Source organism: Macrobrachium nipponense, chromosome 12 (genome assembly GCF_015104395.2).
Source record: "Macrobrachium nipponense isolate FS-2020 chromosome 12, ASM1510439v2, whole genome shotgun sequence".
In the NCBI taxonomy this organism is placed as follows: domain Eukaryota; kingdom Metazoa; phylum Arthropoda; class Malacostraca; order Decapoda; family Palaemonidae; genus Macrobrachium; species Macrobrachium nipponense.
Window position 1 is genome coordinate 93,005,063 of NC_087205.1, and position 17,908 is coordinate 93,022,970.

A 17,908-nucleotide genomic window follows, 5' to 3' on the forward strand; every position below is an offset into this window, starting at 1 on the left:
ACAGAGGAAAACGGAAATAGCAGAACCATGCTTAATACTGAGTGTTTAAGAAAGGAGAGAGAGAGAGAGAGAGAGAGAGAGAGAGAGAGAGAGAGAGAGAGAGAGAGAAGACACTATACAAAAGAGTTATTTCAGGAACAAGGGCCCACAGAAACTTTCGGAAATCATGAAACTAAGTTGGATAAAGGCGGATACATCTCAGGAAAAGTAAAGGGAGGAACAGTGTCAGAGAGAGAGAGAGAGAGAGAGAGAGAGAGAGAGAGAGAGAGAGAGAGAGAGAGTATCCAAAAGGATTATTTCAGGAACAAGGGGCCACACAGAAACTTTCTGAAATCATGGAACTTAGTTGGATAAAGGCGGATATATCCCACAAAAAGTAAAGAGAGGAATTGTGTCAAGGAGATAGCAGGACAGTATAGAAAGCGCGCTAAAGAAAGTTTGTGAAAGCATAAACTGCAGACCCAATGGACCTTGAAAAATAGGAAAACATAGACCGATCAACGAGACAGAGAGGCCGCACATAAGCATGACATGTTTGAGCACTTTAAGTAAGAAGAATGTACGAATATCAATGAAAAATCGCAATAAAACTAATTGCTTGTGGGTTAACAGTTAAGGTTTCAAAGTTTCTAAAAGAAACATTTGGTTTACTAATTTGTTAATTCATTTTTTTTAATAAGCGATCTCTTCTTTCTGCATTAACCATCTCTTTCTGTTAGTTTTTCTAATGAAGACCATATTCTTAGGAAGCTTGAATTTCAAAGCAATGGCTCCTGTGGGATTGTTCCCCATGAATAGAGTTCATTTCTAAATATTATTAATAATAATTACTAGGAAACTTGTTATTCAGGGAGAATCCTTCGCATTGATACTTACGATTACGACAAAGGACCCTTACACGAACATGCAATTCATACAAAATAAAATAAAATAAAATAAAATAAAATAAAATAAAATAGAAAATAAAAAATCCTAACATCCACCTATGCACTAACTCTCTTAATGAAAACGGACAACTTCAGTCACATTCTTTCCATGAAGGGGAGTGATTTCAGCAAAATATTTTCGCATGAATTCCTGTCGTCTCAGGGAAGATTACTCACATGTTGGGAAATAGAAAGAGGGGAATGATAATTATAATCATCTCGTTATAACACCAATAGATTCCCAAGAAAACTCATAATCACATGAGTCAATACAATGGAAAAGTAAATCCACAATAGTTTGTCTGTTTGATTTTGTAATTTGAAATACAAAGCAGAAAGCTTTCGATGACGTGCAGGTCATCGAAAGCTTTCTGCTTTGTATTTTAAATTACAAAATCAAACAGACTTACTATTGTGGATTTACTTTTCCACCAATAGATTCTTGACAGCTTAAACACCAACACTAGGAGTGACGAAAGAAACTTATGACATCAGCATTTGTCAACAAGGGATAAAAATGACACAATATCTCATTCAGTACAGCAGCACTAAAAATGCCAAAAGTCAGTTGACATGATTTACCAGTGTCTCTGTGTCTCCCTGTAAAGTGGTGTCATACTCATCTCTTTGTCAAAGGAATATCATTGGGCCATCGATATCAAGAAAACAAGATGGTAAAACGCCCAATAGTATTATACTACCGAGATGACTGAATCTCGAATTCATCATTACCTTGCAGCACCTTTGGAATAATTCAACCAGGCGAGTTCCTTGCTGCAAATTTGTTGTTTTTATAGATTTAGCTGGTTTTATGCCAGCACGGTCTCTTGCTCCTAGAGCAGCCTGTAACTGGACGAGCTCCTTACTATAAATCTATTATTGTTATAGATTTAGCTGGCGCCTTATACCAGCACAGGCTCTTGCTCCTAGAGCAGCTGTAACTGGAAGGGCTCCTTGCTACATATCTAATGTTTTTATAGATTTACCTGGCCTTAAACCAGCACGAGCTTTAGCTCCTAGAGCAGTCTGTAACTAGACGAGCTCCTTGCTATAAGTCTATTGTTGTTATAGATGTAGATTTAACTGGTCTATACCAGCATATATATAAATATATATATCATATATATTATATATATATATATATATTATGAATACACACACACACACATATATATATATATATATAAATATATATATATATATATATATATATATATATATATATATATATATATGAACTACTTATATAAACAAATCAGTTTTTGGAGAGAGAGATCATGACTGATTTATCCGGCAGCAGCAGCACATATGCCAGTCAAAAGACCCTGTCAAAGGCCGAATGAAGCGTCCTATCAGGACACTGGGGGGACACTCTTTATGAACCGGATGTGACGTCCATCTCGGTGTCTCTCGTTCATGGGTGTGGACGGCCGTCTTCAATACTGGATCGAAACTTGGAGACATAAATAAGCAGCAGGTCCTCTTTCTCTCGTCCTCCTGGGTCTGGGTCAAGTGCCTCGGAAACTCTGGATTGTCGGTTTCTTCTCAGGGCAATCCAGGTCCTCCTCCTCCTCTTCCTCCTCCTCCTTTTCTCTTCCTCCTCCTCCTCTTCCCTCGTATCGCCCTCATTTTCATCATCTTCGTTTCTATCGCCACGTTTATCTGTAATGTTTTATCTTCTATCAAGTTCTTATACTTACTTTCGTTGTCATTCTATCTCTCCCCATTTCGTTATTCGTTTATTTCTATCCTTCCCCGTCTTCCGCATCTTCCTTCTCATTCGTTTTCTTTTCGCCTTTTTTGCTTCATTTTCATCATTAGTTTCCCATTTCTTCTTCTTCTTTTTCTTCTTCTTCTTCTTCTTATACAAATTCATCTTTTTTCCCTCTTCCTGTTATCCTTAACCACCTCCTCTTCCTCCTCTTCCTCCTTCCTTTCTTACTTCTTCTTCTTCTATTTCATCCTCTCCCAATTACTCCATGCGCTATTCCTCCTTTCTCTCCATTCCTTCATTCACTTCTTGTTCTTCTACTCAACCTATCATCTTTCCTCTGCTTCTCCCACAATTCCTTCTCCTAAGGTACTCCAACATCCTTATTTATTGTCTCCTCCTCCTCCTCCTCCTCCTCCTCCTCCTCCTCCTCCTCTTCTTCTTCTTCTTCTTCTTCTTCTTCTTCTTCTTCTTCTTCCCAGATCATAAGAAATCGCTCCTGTCCGTCTGGAAGAATGTAGGAGTGGTACGACTTGACCATCTCGGCGGCGGCAGCAGCAACATGACGAGGCGAAGCAAGAAATGTTTTTGATGAATTATTATCATCATCATGTGATTAGTGGAGACACGTAGCCTAACGAGGAGACACGTGGATGATTGTGGGGGGAGGAGGGAGGGGGAGGAGAAGGGGGAGGAGGAGATGGGAAGGATAAGATTAGTTAGATTATCTGATTAGATGTCTAGGAAATCTCTCGCGAAAGGTTGGGAGTCTTTTTTGCAAAACGCCGCCGTGAGGTAGCGAACGTCTGGGAGATAAGTATTTTTCTCTGTTTACGTTTTTCGAGGAACTGAACTTCCAGGAGACCTCGGTCTTGAGATTCTTTTTTTTTTTTTAATTAGCGACCAAAATGATTGCGCGCGCGCACACAGGTGTGTTATGTATGATAGATAAGTAAACGAATAAAGGGCTCCATAAACAAGAAAGGTAAATTCCCAGTGGTTAGATAGATAAAGATAAAAATGGCAAAATCTTCCCATGCCTAATTCATGTTTGAACAGAAGAACGCTATTCACCTGTGGCATGATGTCCACGCGCGCACTCTCTCTCTCTCTCTCTCTCTCTCTCTCTCTCTCTCTCTCTCTCTCTCACACACACACACACACACACATCATATATATATATATATATATATATATATATATATATATATATATATATATATATATATATATATACATACATACATACACACACACACACACACACACACACACATATATATTATATATATATACATATATATAGTATAGTATATATCATGCAGAATAAGAGTTAAAAAGCAACATAATCATATATAGCACTTTGATCACCAGCAGGAAATCCAGTATTCGACGAGAAAAAAGTAAAATTTCATTAAAAACAAAAAACAAATCACAGTAGAGCTCATATACCCTTTTATAAGGGTATTATTATTATTATTATTATTATTATTATTATTATTATTATTATTATTATTATTATTATTATTATTATTATTATTATTATTATTATTATTATTAGCACATGTAATTCAACATGACCGTTGGGGCACCTTCCAAAAATAACAACAGGGCAAGGTCGAACAGATTTTTATTAAATGTGACACGAAAATCGAAAAAGAACCCCCCCTCCAAAAAAAAAAAAAAAAAAAGAAAAGAAAGCGGCTGAGCAGAGACCTGAACGTGATACGTGATACATTACTAACCTGGTACTGTTCTTGTATTTTGGTACATTTTTATCTATTTCAGCTATTAATTTAAATTCTTTTTAATAACTGGAATCTCATCATTTCTGTATTTCCCTTTACTTCCTCTTACTTCTTCCATGAACACCATATTCTTTGGAATCTTGAATTTCAATTCGATGGCACCTATGGTGGGTTTGTTCCATATGAACGGTTTCATCTACTGAATAATAATAATAATAATAAATAATAACTAGTCTTACCTAACAACCAAAACTTCTTGTACTGGTGTCTTTCGGTTTCATCACAATGACAGATATAGAGGCGTTTTTGGACTAAAAAGAGAATTCGAGTGATGCTTCTCGTTCTATATTGTTTACAGTGGTGTCCAGTTTCTGTTGGAATTAAGCTGGCGTAGATGTGCTGATTGTATTTCAGATTGGAGGAGGAGAGAGAGAGAGAGAGAGAGAGAGAGAGAGAGAGAGAGAGAGAGAGATTCAGCTTGTGCTGCAGTTCATCACCCGACTAAGATTTATATATATATAAAACAAAAAAAACCGTTTGACACGATAATCATTAGCCTCCTATATAAGCCTTCTCCTGTTTCTGATTACAATGTCAGACTATGCTCTCCCATACACGGTCAAGTGACAGTAGAAACTCCGACTGGCTAAGAATTTTAGCTGGTCTTTCTTAATTTCAGATTTACTCTAATGGCAGAAGACAATTACCCATTATTTTTCATTATCTATCATCTTCAGAGGCATTGCAAGCCCCGTTACATTATTGTGGTTTATATAGGAAACATAATATGTCATTTTAAACGTTTTTTTTTATCTTTTATTCCTACATAAATCAAGTGGAGAAAATCATGTAATGTTTTTTCGACAAATGTCTACGCCCGTACCCCCTTCATAAAGTAAACAGGCTATCACATGTGGCAACTATCTTAAATTGAGTGTGTGTGTGTGTGTGTGTGTGTGTGTGTGTGTGTGAGAGAGAGAGAGAGAGAGAGAGAGAGAGAGAGAGAGAGAGAGAGAGAGAGATTTATATTTTATTCCTAAAATATAAATCATGAGGAGAAAATCGAGTACGGCCGTACCCCCTTCATAAAGTAAACAGGCTATCAAATGTGGTAACTAGCTTTAAATTGTGTGTGTGTGTGTGTGTATTTGCGTGCGTGTGAGAGAGAGATAGAGTGAATGCACAGGATTCCAGGGGTTTTTCGCTTTCCTTGCGATATTCGGAATACGCTGATAGGACGACTTGGAGACAACGCATAGTGATTCTCGTAACTTATTGTTTACGCTCGTGCCCCTTCAGGTCGTCAAAAAGCAAACCAAGTTATCGTAGATCAAAAATACCTTCAAATCAAATGAGAGAGAGAGAGAGAGAGAGAGAGAGAGAGAGAGAGAGAGAGAGATGGTTAGGAAATAAATAAAACAGCCCGAGATGGAGTCATACACCTTTTACTTTCTAAATCGACGCAAGTATCCAAGTTAACATTTTTCGAATTCCTGAAACGGCTTCGCCATTTTACTTTCATTGGTACACTATACGTTTGGCAAATAAGTTCATCTCAGATAATTTATATATCTATATACTATATTAATATAGATATATAGATATATATATATATATATATATATAAACTTAGTTCAGCATCACTTCATTTCAGAGAGAGAGAGAGAGAGAGAGAGAGAGAGAGAGAGAGAGAGAGAGAGAGAGAGAGAGAGAGAGAGAGAATATCTTTCATGATTTGTGACTTATGCGTTTGAATGGTAATTAGGGAATTCTAATGTACACACACTCACACGCACACACGTATATATACATATGTGTCTTTATAATACAGAAATATTTATGTATATATATACATACATACATACATATATATAAATATATATATATATATATATATATATATATATATATTATATATATATATATATATGTATGTATTTACTTGAACGCAGTGCATTAAAAAAAAACACATCGAAACGGAAACATATCTATTTATCTCATATATCAATTATATAAATGAAACATTTTACAGTAAAAAAAATATGACTTATTGACAGACAAGTTCACAGATGGCTATGGAGAGAGAGAGAGAGAGAGAGAGAGAGAGAGAGAGAGAGAGAGAGAGAGAGAGAGGGGGGGGGGCAGAAGGATGATAAGGAAAAGAGAGAGATAGGACGATGGGGGAGAAGGGGAAGGAAAATGTAAAGAAATGAGACAAGAAGAAGAAGAAGAAGAAGAAGAAGAAGAAGAAGAAGAAGAAGAAGAAGAAGAAATAGAAGAAGTAACAGGTTAGGAGGGGTGGTAGGACGGGTATGAGGGGACCACCGAAAAAGAGGAGTGAGATGAAGGAAGGGAGGAGGAGGAGGAGGAGGAGGAGGAGGAGGAGGTAGTAGGAGAAGGTAGGAGGAGGCAGGAGGTAGGAGGAGGGTCGTTTGCCTAAGCTCGGAATGCAGTAAGAATCCAGGTAACCACCTCTGGCGTTTTGTTGGTCATTCGAGTCGTCGGCTGACTCCGAGAGAGAGAGAGAGAGAGAGAGAGTTGATGGGTGTGGGTGTGTGCAGGGTGGGAAGGGGGAGGGGGAGGAGAGGGGGGGGGCGGGGAGGGGGCGGGGAAAGGGGGGGGCCAAGTAAAATCTCAAAGACACGCCGCACCCTTTTACTCCATGGCTCTACCAAGCTTCATTCACAAAACCACAGAGAGAGAGAGAGAGAGAGAGAGAGAGAGAGAGAGAGAGAAACAAAAGTACTCGTGTGTCTTCTCTAAACAATGGGAAGTGTTGGTGATACAACACAAAGGGGAATTAGCTCCCAGGTGGTAGAAAAAAAAAAATAGAGTGCCGTGATAAAGGTAGGTTCAGCATCAGCACTTTTTTAAACCGCGCTTTGATGATGAACACATATCGTAACCCTCCTCTCTTTCTGAAATCATCTCAAGAGAAAGAATGAAATACGTCGAATTTGTCATCTGGTTTCATGCTGATCGATTTCAGCTATCCCCATTTGTCTTTACTCTTTGATAAAAGTTGAAATTTTTCCCTTTTTTTATTTCCGTTTAGCATCGTTTTTTTTATATTTAAAATAATCTCAAGAGAAAGAATGAAATACGCCGAATTTGTCATCTGGTTTCATGTTGATTGACTTCAGCCATCTTTATTTGTCTTTACTTCTTTATTAAAAGTTGATTTTTCTCTTTCTTTATTTCCGTTTTGCATCGCTTTTTACTCGTGGATAAAACCACAAAATGCTCGCTTAATTAACGTCTTTGCTAGATACGACGCAATACGCAGAATATCATTTTCATATTTCTTGCGTATTTCAAGCTTCCAAATGATAGTGTGTTCATTCGAAGGACATAGGAGGAGGTAAAGGGAAATACAGAAAGAAGAGATACCACTTATCAAAACAGAAATAAAAAAATAATAGATATAAAAAGATTTTCTTAAAATCCATGGAGAATAGCAATATGGGTAGAAATGCATTGCATCTCCGCTTGAATTTTTGAAGAAGTTCGAATTGCACGACATCCTCAGGGGGACTCCTCCACAGTCCAGCAGTGTGAGGAATAATGGACTTCTGGAACTTTGGAGAAGTTGTCTTTAATGAAGATCACGATTTGGAAGGCTGTGGTCCGGGGCAGTAATTATGGCAAGCATAGTCTATAGTGCTTTCACACGAAAGGCAATTTTCGCTGAGTGGACTGATTCACTCATTTTATCACGAGCAATTTCATAGCTTGTCTTGATAATGACTGGTTACGTCTCTTTACCACTTGGGGAAAATCTATATATAATTATTTCAAAAGGTTCCGAATAGCCATCGCTGATGTGGGTCAGGAATTGCTTGCTTGGGTTACGTTTAGTTTGACTTGCAACTTTTTTTTTATTCTCTTCTGAATGTAGTACTTTCGTCTAAACCGATCAATAGTTTAATTAGTTTTATTTGTCTGACGTTATCTATGAAGATATGCTTGTATTACTGATACCCTGTTTATTATTATTATTATTGTTATTATTATTATTATTATTATTATTATTATTATTATTATTATTATTATTATTATTATTATTATTATTATTATTATTATTTTTGCTCTATCACAGTCCTCCAATTCGACTAGGTGGTATTTATAGTGTGGGGTTCCGGGTTGCATCCTGCCTCCTTAGGAGTCCATCACTTTTCTTACTATGTGCGCCGTTTCTAGGATCACACTCTTCTGCATGAGTCCTGGAGCTACTTCAGCCTCTAGTTTTTCCAGATTCCTTTTCAGGGATCCTAGGATCGTGCCTAGTGTTCCTATGATTATGGTTACGATTTCCACTGGCATATCCCATATTCTTCTTATTTCTATTTCCAGGTCTTAATACTTATCCATTTTTTCCCTCTCTTTCTCTTCAACTCTGTTGTCCATGGTATTGAGACATCAATGAGTGATGCTTTCTTTTTGATTTTGTCAATCAGCGTCACGTCTGGTCTATTTGCACGTATCACCCTATCTGTTCTGATACCGTAGTCCCATAGGATCTTTGCCTGATTGTTTTCTATCACTCCCTCAGGTTGGTGTTCGTACCACTTATTACTGCAAGGTAGCTCGTGTTTCTTGTTATTATTATCATGCATGAAATTCTCGTAAATACACGAGTCACTAAAATGGTGGAGAAATCCACATTGCTGTTAATGTAAAGGTTAGTATTATGTATATATATATATATATATATATATATATATTATATATATACATAACACATATATATATATATATATATATATATATATATGTACTATATATATAGATTATATATATATATATAAATATATATATATATATATATATATATATATATATATTTATATTTACGTATATATATATATATATATATATATATATATATATATATATAATACATAAATGTGGATTGCTTTGACCATTATTATTATTATTATTATTATTATTATTTATTTTAAATATATGTACATTCACATGACGGTGGATTTGTTTCTTTATTATTATTATTATTATTATTATTATTATTATTATTATTATTATTATTATTATTATTATTATTATTATTATATTATTATTATTATTCAAGAACAAAACAAACAGTTCGTTCAACGTCCATTTTTATTACAGCAGATCGATCCAAATCAGCTCATCTCCTTTATGACTAGACACCAGTCACTCCGATTTTCTGCTTCCTGTCATTCTCTTTCCCCGTCCAAACCATCTTAGCTTATTCCAGCCCACCTACAACAACTATGGTATCTTTGAACCTTTCCTCGTCTGACAATTAAAAATTTCTAGTTGTTTCCTTCACCCAAAATGATTCATTTCACAACCTTCCATATTCTTCACAGCCATGTCCTGTCCACGCTAATACACTACTGTTAAAAGTACGTCACATCAAGGACAGAAACAGTATAATTTATCTTACGATATCATCCTAAATTCCAATTTTTTTTTAAATTTGACATTTCATCTAGTTTCAAGCCTCCCCCCAACCGCACCCCCCCCCCCCCACCCCAACCTACGTACACTACCCACACCTATGACTCAACTCCCCAGTGACTCTGGTATGAGCTGTTACGCATGCGCTGGAAATCTTACAAGATTCAGGCATTTCCAGTCTTCGTATTAGTGAGTGAATTGTCGAGAATAATTCTGGATCCAACATATAAATAGGGTTTGTATCAAGTGACGCTCCTTTCCTTTATTCCTTTAAAAATGCAGTCTTTCATCAGTACGTGCCAGTCTTTCTTGCAATCTCACAACGTTGGAGTGTAGAAGTCTCCCTGAAGATGTTGCTCAATTGGAATTTCAAAAGTCCAAGCGATGTTGCAGGGCATTACTACTGTAATACTATTCTCTTTACATTTCAATACATTTCAGTCTATTAATTTATTACTTGATTTGTTCTTTATCAATATGAGAGATCTCTTCTTCCTGCGTTTCCTTTTGCCTCCTCTGACTTCTTCCTAATGAACGCCATATTCTTTGGAAGCCTGAATTTCAAGTTAATGGCCCCAGTGGTGTGTTTATTCCATATGAATAAGGTTAAGGTTCTTCATCTGTTGAATAATAATAATAATAATAATAATAATAATAATAATAATAATAATTAATTATAATAATAATAATAATAATAATAATAATAATAATAATAATAATAATAATAATAATAATAATAATAATTATAATAATAATAATAATAATAATAATAATAATCTTTTTGTTGAGCAGATTCACGTGAGAATTATTTCAAAGTTTGTCCCTGTTTAGTTATTTGTCTCATATCATGCCCTCTTTTATTTCCGTATTTTTTTCTGTACTTGCTACTTTCCCTTTTTGGGTTCTTGGACTTGTGGTATCTAGCTTTTCCAACTGGGTTTGTGGCTTGACTAATAATAATAATAATAATAATAATAATAATAATAATAATAATAATAATAATCATAGGAACACTAGGCACGATCCCAAGATCCCTGAAAAGGAATCTGGAAAAACTAGAGGCTGAAGTAGCTCCAGGACTCATGCATAAGAGTGTGATCCTAGAAACGGCGCACATAGTAAGATGAGTGATGGACTCCTAAGGAGGCAGGATGCAACCCGGAACCCCACACTATAAATTGGAGGACTGTGATAGACCCAACACATCCCCCCCCCAAAAAAAAAAATAATAATAATAGCACGAGTCACTGAAATAGTGAAGAAATCCACATTGGCGCAAATGCAAATATATATTTCTACAATATAGATTTACATTTACATCACTGAATTTCTTCACCAATAATAATGATAATAATAATAATAATAATAATAATAATAATAATAATAATAATAATAATAATAATAATAATAATAATAATAATAATAATAATTATAGCCAACTATGCATTTCTTTGTCTTAGTTCTTCCAATACTGAACATTCCTTCAGTGTGATTTAACCATCTATTTATTCTATTATATATGAATGCTAATTGCAGTCTACATTAGAACAATAAAATAAAACCTGCTTCCGAGCCTTTTCAGTATAAACATCTTGTCTTGGAAGGGACTTCAACATAACTCGAAATGCCTACACTTCTTATTACAGTAATCAACTGATAGAGTCAGACTGATCAAGGAAATAATGAAATCGGAGACTTGAACACCTGAGTGAATTTCAAAGGTAAGTGAAGCAGTTACTTAATAAGTACAAAATACCGAAGCTCGAAGCTTGGAAAGTATGCATATTATTATTATTATTATTATTATTATTATTATTATTTTATTATTATTATTATTATTATTATTATTATTATTATTATTATTATTATTATTATTATTATTATTTTTTTTTTTTTTTTATTTTTTTTTTTTTGTTTTTTTTTTTTTTCCTCTATCACAGTCCTCCAATTCGACTGGATGGTATTTATAGTGTGGGGTTCCGGGTTGCATCCTGCCTCCTTAGGAGTCCATCACTTTTTTCTTACTATATGCGCCGTTCTAGGATCACACTCTTCTGCATGAGTCCTGAGCTACTTCAGCCTCTAGTTTTTCTAGATTCCTTTTCAGGGATCTTGGGATCGTGCTAGTGCTCCTATGATTATGGGTTACGATTTCACTGGCATATCCCAATCCATTCTTATCTATTTTCAGGTCTTGATACTTATCCAATTTTCTCCCTATCTTTCTTTTCTCTTCAACTCTGGTGTCCCATGGTATTGCGACATCAATGAGTGATACCTTTCTTCTTGACTTTGTCAATCAACGTCACGTCTGGTCTATTTGCACGTATCACCCTATCCGTTCTGATACCATAGTCCCACAGGATCTTTGCCTGATCGTTTTCTATCACTCCCTCTGGTTGGTGCTCGTACCACTTATTACTGCAAGGTAGCTGATGTTTCTTGCACAGGCTCCAGTGGGAGGGCTTTTGCCACTGAATCATGCCTCTTTTTGTACTGGTTCTGTGCAAGTGCGGGCATTCACTTGCTATGTGGGTTTATGGTTTTTCATTTTTCGTATTGCACTTCCTACATATGGGAGAGATGTTATTTCCGTCTATCGTTCTTTGAACATATCTGGTTCTTAGGGCCTGATCTTGTGCCGCTGTTATCATTCCTTCAGTTTCCTTCTTTAGCTCTCCCCTCTGTAGCCATTGCCATGTGTCATCGCTGGCTAGTTCTTTAGTCTTTCTCATGTATTGTCCGTGCATTGGTTTGTTGTGCCAGTCCTCTGTTCTGTCTGTCATTCTCCTGTCTCTGTATATTTCTGGGTCTTCGTCTACTTTTATTAGTCCTTCTTCCCATGCACTCTTTAGCCACTCGTCTTCACTGGTTTTCAGATATTGACCCAGTGCTCTGTTTTCCATGTTGACGCAGTCCTCTATACTTAGTAGTCCTCTCCCTCCTACCTTTCGTGTTATGTATAGTCTGTCCGTATTTACTCTTGGGTGTAGTGCTTTGTGTATTGTCATATGTTTCATGGTTTTCCGATCTATGCTGCGGATTTCTGCCTTCGTCCATTCGACTATTCCTGCGCTGTATCTGATTACTGGCACTGCCCATGTGTTTATGGCTTTTATCATATTTCCTCCATTGAGTTTTGACTTGAGTATCGCCTTGAGTCTCTGCATATATTCTTTCCTGATCGTGTCCTTCATCTCTTGGTGTTTTATATCCCCTACTTCCATTATTCCCAGGTATTTGTATCCTGTCTCATCTATGCGTTTGATGTTGCTCCCATCTGGTAGCTTTATCTCTTCAGTTCTCGTTACTTTGCCTTTTTGTAGTTGACTAAGGCGCATTTTTCTATTCCAAACTCCATCTTGATGTCCCCAGATACAATCCTTACAGTCTGGATTAGGGTATCTATTTCCTTGATGCTCTTACCATACCATATTATTATTATTATTATTATTATTATTATTATTATTATTTTTTTTTTTTAACTCTATCACAGTCCTCCAATTCGACTGGGTGGTATTTATAGTGTGGGGTTCCGGGTTGCATCCTGCCTCCTTAGGAGTCCATCACTCTTCTTACTAGTGTGCCGTTTCTAGGATCACACTCTTCTGCATGAGTCCCTGGAGCTACTTCAGCCTCTAGTTTCTAGATTCCTTTTCAGGGATCTTGGGATCGTGCCTAGATGCTCCTATGATTATGGGTACGATTTCCACTGGCATATCCATATCCTTCTTATTTCTATTTCAGATCTTGATACTTATCAATTTTTCCCTCTCTTTCTCTTCAACTCTGGTGTCCCATGGTATTGCGACATCAATGAGTGATACTTTCTTCTTGACTTTGTCAATCAACGTCACATCTGGTCTGTTTGCACGTATCACCCTATCCGTTCTGATACCATAGTCCCAGAGGATCTTCGCCTGATCGTTTTCTATCACTCCTTCAGGTTGGTGCTCGTAACCACTTATTACTGCAAGGTAGCTGATGTTTCTTGCACAGGCTCCAGTGGAGGGCTTTTGCTACTGAATCATGCCTCTTTTTGTACTGGTTCTGTCTGCAAGTGCCGGGCATTCACTTGCTATGTGGTTTATGGTTTCACTTTTCGTATTGCACTTCCTACATATGGGAGAGATGTTATTTCCGTCTATCGTACTTTGAACATATCTGGTTCTTATGGGCCTGATCTTGTGCCGCTGTTATCATTCCTTCAGTTTCCTTCTTTAGCTCTCCCCTCTGTAGCCATTGCCCAATTGTCTTCGCTGGCTAGTTCTTTAGTCTGTCTCATGTATTGTCCATGCATTGGTTTGTTGGGTGCCAGTCCTCTGTTCTTTCTGTCTTTCTCCTGTCTCTGTATATTTCTGGGTCTTCGTCTGCTTTTATTAGTCCTTCTTCCATGCACTCTTTAGCCACTCGTCTTCACTGGTTTTCAGATATTGCCCCAGTGCTCTGTTTTCGATGTTGACGCAGTCCTCTATCTTAGTAGTCCTCTCCCTCCTTCCTTTCGTGTTATGTATAGTCTGTCCGTATTTACTCTGGGTGTAGTGCTTTGTGTATTGTCATATGTTTCCTGGTTTTCTGATCTATGCTGCGGAGTTCTGCCTTCGTCCATTCCACTATTCCTGCGCTGTATCTGATTACTGGCAACTGCCCATGTGTTTATGGCTTTTATCATATTTCCGGCGTTGAGTTTTGACTTGAGTATCGCCTGAGTCTCTGCATATATTCTTTCCTGATCGTGTCCTTCATCGCTTCTTGTGTTTTATATCTCCTCCTTCCATTATTCCAGGTATTTGTATCCTGTCTCATCTATGTGTTTGATGTTGCTCCCATCTGGTAGCTTTATCCCTTCAGTTCTCGTTTACTTTGCCTTTTTGTATGTTGACTAAGGCGCCATTTTTCTATTCCAAACTCCATCCTGATGTCCTCAGATACAATCCTTACAGTCTATGATTAGACGGTATCTATTCCTTGATGTCTTTACCATACAGCTTGATGTTCGTCCATGAACATCAGATGGTTGATTCTGTTGCCTCTTTTCTTGAGTTGGGGTACCCGGCATCCATCTTCTGTAGTACTTTTGTCATGGGAATCATGGCTACTACGAAGAGTAGTGGGGACAGTGAGTCGCCCTGGAAGATCCCTCTCCTGATATTAACCTCTGCTAGTCTTATTCCAGAGCTTGTAAGTATTGTATTCCAGTTGCGCATTGTATTTTGAGGAAGCTGATGGTATTTTTCTCTGCCCCATATATTTTCAGGCATTCTATTAGCCATGTGTGTGGTATCATGTCGAAGGCTTTCTTATAGTCTATCCATGCCATGCTTAGGTTGGTTTTCCTTCTCCTACTGTTCTTCATTACCATTTTGTCTATCAGGAGCTGGTCTTTGTGCCCCTACACTTCCTTCTGCAGCCTTTCTGTTGGTGGGGGATGGTGTTTGTTTCCTCTAGGTAGTTGTATAGCCTTTCACTGATGATACCTGTTAGTAACTTCCACATTATTGGTAGGCAGGTGATAGGCCTGTAGTTACTGGCTATATTTCCCTTACCCTCCTCTTGTCATTTATTATTATATTATTATTATTATTATTATTATTATTATTATTATTATTATTATTGAAATTCGAACTTCTAAAGAATATAGTGTTCATTAAGAAGAATTAAGAGGAAGTAAAGGGGAATACAGAAAGAAGAGATACCACTTATTAAAAAAGAAAAATAAATCAATAAGTAGATACAAATGTACCAAAGTGCAAAAGAATAGTATTAGGGTAGAAATGCATTGAATTTTTGCCTGAACTTCTGAAGAAGTTCCAATTGCATGACATCCTCTGGGAGGCCGTTCCACTGTCCAATAGTGTGAGGAATAAAGGTCTCCTGGAACTGTGAAGTTCGACAGCCTTGCTTTTACAAAAAATAAAAATAGAAATAAAAATAGAATAAATAAACAAATAAATAATTTAAACATTGTCGACATATTGCAAGTACAGTCAGCTATTAATTGATGTAAAGATAATGAAATAAATAAAAATAAATAAAGACGACAACATGAATAGTTAATAAGAAGGGACAAAACAGTCACCAATATTTCCTGTTCATAAAGTTCTCAGAATTCTTGCTTCCTTGAAAGTCAACTAAATATTCATCCTCTACTTTATTGAGACGACTTCTGAGCGAGTTTAGGGATGTTTTTGTTCATTAACTGAGTTTTGTGCTGTCAATGTTTTTTTGACGTAACTATAAAATCCATCACTTATTCTTCTTCTTGGGAAAAATTCTAGTTTAGACCTTTCCAAGAAATGTATATAATACTCCCTCTTTCAAGAAGGGTATCTGTCACTTCGTCTGTTGTTACTGTTTTCTGCAAAAAAAAAAAAAAAAAAAAAAAAAAAAAAAAAAAAAAAAACAAAAAAAAAAAAAAAAAAAAAAAAAAAAAAAAAAAAAAAAAAAAAAAAAAAACTGGGATGGCTCTTTGTCTGTCCGTCCGCACTTTTTCTGTCCGCCCTCAGATCTTAAAAACTATCGAGGCTAAACGGCTGCAAATTGGTATGTTGATCACCCATTCTACAATCATCAAACATACCAAATTGCAGCTCTCTAGCCTCAGTAGTTTTTATTTTAACTAAAGTTACACTTAGATTATCGTGCGTCTGGCAAATCTATATATAGGTACCAGCAAAGACACCACCGGACCGTGGCTGAGTTTCATGAAGAAACTTCGGCGCATTTTGTACTTGTTTTTTTCTTCACTCTCGTTCTCTCATTTCTTGACGCCTACATAAGGACACTGAATTGCTAGTTCTTCTGGTCTTAGAAACTGCTAACTAGCAAAGTCATTACTGTGCCGAGAGTCTTTTTTTAATATTAAACTGAACAAAATTTAGTATTAGACCAAATCCTCCTGGGATTCCGGAGGGATACTCAAGATGGCCTCGGTTTGACAATTAGCTTACTTACTTTTAGTATTAGACCAAATCCTCATGCGATTCCAGAGGGATACTCAAGAGTGCCTCGGTTTGACAATTAGCTTACTTACTTTTAGTATTAGACCTAATCCTTCTGCGATTCCAGAGGGATACTCAAGAGGGCCTCGGTTTGACAATGAGCTTTTTTCAGTGCTTTCCAGCAGGAGTCCAGAGGAAGCCAGCTCGAGGTTCGTTCCTCCAGAGCATTCTTCACGTCAAAGCCAACCTCCTTGGTCGAAGCTAGGAGTAGATAGGATCTCATTGGTTCGGAAAGAGATGACGTACTTTTGACGTCAGCGGAGTCATAGCAAGTCAATTTGGCCTATTAGTCTAACTTACGTTGTCATTCAGGTGTGTATGTTTGTGCGTGTCTGTGTGTGTATGTGTGTGTAAAAGAAAGCACAGATACAACAAGAAGCAATTAGCTCTGAAGTATTTGAGTTTTCATTGCTAAATAATTTATCTTGCGTTTACAAAAATATGACGTTTAAATTCCACGATATTACACTCAAAATCTATACAAAAAAGTGAAGAAATATCTAGACTTGACTGTAAGCAAGCCAATATATTCGCTGTTCAAAGAAGATTAAAGAAATATATATATATATATATATATATATATATATATATATATATATATATATATAATATATAAGTCATATATATATATGTGTGTGTATATATATATACACACATATATAATATATATGTATCATATGTATATATAATATATATATATATATATATATATATGGATATATATATATATATATATATATATATATATATATATATATATATATATATATACAAATATGGGTGTTCCATAAATTCCCAGTACCATTCTGAACCATAAATACTTGTAATGGTACTGGAACTTTTTGGACACCTTTTTTGGCCCCTGTATATATATATATATTATATATATATATATATCTATAATATATATTATATATATATATATATATATATAATATATATATATAGTATATATCTTTAAGATGCAAAATATGTTCATGAATACAGTGAGGACAGAAGCTGCTCCTTCCCAGCTACTATGAAGCTCCTGAATTCTCGCCCGGCGTCTGTTTTCCCTGACTCTCACAAACCCAACTG